The sequence below is a fragment of the Mandrillus leucophaeus genome, unplaced genomic scaffold, assembly GCF_000951045.1.
Source record: "Mandrillus leucophaeus isolate KB7577 unplaced genomic scaffold, Mleu.le_1.0 Scaffold345, whole genome shotgun sequence".
In the NCBI taxonomy this organism is placed as follows: Eukaryota; Metazoa; Chordata; class Mammalia; order Primates; family Cercopithecidae; genus Mandrillus; species Mandrillus leucophaeus.
Genome location: NW_012103643.1, coordinates 508,132 through 511,122, shown reverse-complemented (window position 1 = coordinate 511,122; position 2,991 = coordinate 508,132). Strand labels below are relative to the sequence as shown.

General features: G+C 50.5%; 1 protein-coding gene across 1 annotated transcript in view; it reads right to left on the bottom strand.

Annotated features, from left to right (window-relative positions):
* Positions 1-1,320, bottom strand: part of TCP10L (t-complex 10-like) — a 15,141-nt gene extending 13,821 nt beyond the window's left edge. The window contains exon 1 of the mRNA XM_011989045.1: positions 1,206-1,320. The gene's annotated coding sequence lies outside the window, so the exon portion shown is untranslated. The remainder of the gene's footprint in view (positions 1-1,205) is intronic.
* Positions 1,321-2,991: the final 1,671 nt, after the last annotated feature.

The window sequence follows — 2,991 nt, the reverse complement described above, 5'->3', positions numbered from 1 at the left end:
GTGTGAGTGTTGTGTGTGTGTTCTGAGGTGTGTGAGGGTTGTGTGTGTCCTGAGGAGTGTGAGTGTTGTGTGTGTCCTGAGGTGTGTGAGGGTTGTGTGTGTCCTGAGGTGTGTGAGAGGTTGTGTGTGTCCTGAGGTGTGTGAGTGTTGTGTATATCCTGAGGTGTGTGAGGGTTGTATGTATCCTGAGGTGTGTGAGTGTTGTGTGTGTGTCCTGAGGTGTGTGAGTGTTGTGTGTGTGTCCTGAGGTGTGTGAGTGTTGTGTGTGTGTTCTGAGGTGTGTGAGTGTTGTGTATATCCTGAGGTGTGTGAGGATTGTGTGTTCTGAGGTGTGTGAGGGTTGTGTATATCCCTGTCTCTTATACACATCTAGATGTGTATAAGAGACAGGTGTGAGCGGGTGTGAGCGGGATGGTCTCGGGGTGTGAGCGGGTGTGAGCGGGTGTGAGCGGGATGGTCTCGGGGTGTGAGCGGGTGTGAGCGGGATGGTCTCAGGGTGTGAGTGGGTGTGAGTGGATGGTCGCATGCGACACTGAGGGAATTCTCAGCCCTTTAATCAGTACCACGGGATCAGCACCCACCTGGAGGGGCACAGGCAGACCCTCCACTGTGCTGAGTATGAGTCTTGAACCGTCAGGGCGACATTTGTGAATTCATGGTGAAGACGTGGAAAGGAAACACCTTTTTATAGGTAGAGCATTTATACCAGTTCTAGGAAGCTCACAGCAATTGGAAAACAAAAACAAAAGAGAAAACGCAAAGCTTTGCTGCAAGCCTGCAGGGTCATCTCTGAAAGCTGCCTCCACCTCTGCCTCGCCCTCTCGGTTTTAGGAAGCCCGTGGCCCCCAGCAAAACCCTGACTGTGTTTTCATAAACTTCTAACTGTATACAAACATAAGAAGGAACAGTTTAACCACAGTGATCGGAGAAATGTTGTTTATAAAATAGAGTGTCCTGATGGAAGCGAATGGAAGGTCTAGAACAAGACCTACCAGTAACCGGACCACTGCCGTTCCTTCCCGGCCGGGACTGGGAATGTGTCTGCGGAAGTGGGCTGGGGTCACGGTCCTCACAGCCCTGAGAAAGCTCCTTCTTTCCCACTCCTCTGAGGGGATACCGCAGTGTCCTCGGCCCCGAACTCATGACCCCCTCCGTCCAGGGAAGACCCCTTTCCTCAGCCCTACTACCAGACCTCGTCACCTCACCTGTTCCCTGACGGTCAGTTCTGCTGGGACCAGGTCATCTGGGCCGTGTCCCAACAGCTGTCCTCAAGCCCTCCTGCCTCATATCCAGAGACCAGTGAGCAGCAGACAGTTCCAACGGACTTTCTGTCTTAAAGGGACATGAACGTCTCACTCAGCGTCACCATTGTACCAGCTCAGATAATAATTAAACATCCCCGAACCTGCAATTCTAATACAGAAGCTCATCGTCAGTAGAGTCCATCCATCCACAAAGGACATTGGAGAGAGTCAAACTGCTCCTCCCAATTGACAAAAATCATGTGTTTAATATCAAGTCTTCAACACCCAACGTGTAGTAAGAGCTCATTTCTCTGAGCATACATTTTTGAAGAAATACAAATTTTCTTTGGATATCAAATTATTTACTAGAAAAAAACATTTTTTATGAGGGGAAAATAATATATGTGAGTTTAAATAGGAGACAGGATTCAAAGTTTCATCGTTTCACTGAATGCATCTCCATCTGAATTGTTCGTGTGATTTTTGTGGTAGAGAAGAGAATGAGGAGCAAGCGAGAGTCGATGTTCCTGTTAAACCCTGGCCATCCTTCTCATCCATGGTGCTGCGTGTGGAAAACACACACCTGGGGCTCACCTGAGCCTGCTTGGGACGTGTGTCACTCGGATAGTTCTGCAAGCGACTCGCGTGCAATAGGCGGTAAATGCCGACATCGTGAATGAATGAAGAAAATACTACAAAGAGGAACCAGAAGGCGCTTTTGTCCCTGTGCGTCATTCTAACTGTGGGAGTGTGTGTGTGTCCTGAGGTGTGCGAGTGTTGTGTGTGGGTCCCTGAGGTGTGTGAGAGGTTGTGTGAGTCCTGAGGTGTGTGAGAGGGTTGTGCGTGGGTCCTGAGGTGTGTGAGGGGTTGTGTGTGTGTCCTGAGAAGTGTGATGAATTGTGTGGGTCCTGAGGTGTGTGAGGGTCTGTGTGTGAGACGCTGAGGTGTGTGAGGGGTTGTGCGTGGGTTCCTGAGGTGTGTGAGGGATTATGTGTATGAGCCTCAGGTGTGTGAGGGGTTGTGCTTGGGTCCTGAGGTGTGTGAGTGGGTGTGTGTTTGTCCTGAGGCGTGTAAGAGGTTGTGTGTGTGTCCTGAGGTGTGTGAGAGTTTGCGTAGGTTCCTGAGGTGTGTGAGAAGTTGTGTGAGTCCCTGAGGTGTATGAGGGGTTGTGTGCGTCCCTGAGGTGTGTGAGATGTTGTGTGTATGTCCTGAAGGGTGTGAGAGGTTGTATTGGTTCCTGAGGTTTGTGAGAGTCTGTGTAGGTTCCTGAGGCATGTGACGGTTTATGTGAGTCCCTGAGGTGTGTGAGGGGTTGTGTGTGTCCTGAGGTATGTGAGAGGTTGTGTGAGTCCCTGAGGTGCGTGAGGGGTTGTGTGTGTCCTGAAGTGTGTGAGAGGTTGTGTAGGTTTCTGAAGTGCGTGAGAGGTTGTGTGAGTCCTGAGGTGTGTGAGAAGTTGTGTGAGTCCCTGAGGTGTGTGAGGGGTTGTGTGGGTTCCTGAGGTATGTGAGAGGTTGTGTGTGTCCTGAGGTGTGTGAGAGGTTGTGTGTGTCCTGATGTGTGTGAGGGGTTGTGTAGGTTTCTGAAGTGCGTGAGAGGTTGTGTGAGTCCCTGAGGTGTGTGAGGGGTTGTGTGTGTTCTGAGATATATGAGAGGTTGTGTGTGTCCTGAGGTGTGTGAGAGGTTGTGTGTGTCCTGATGTGTGTGAGGGGTTGTGTAGGTTCCCGAGGTGTGTGAAAGATTGTGTGA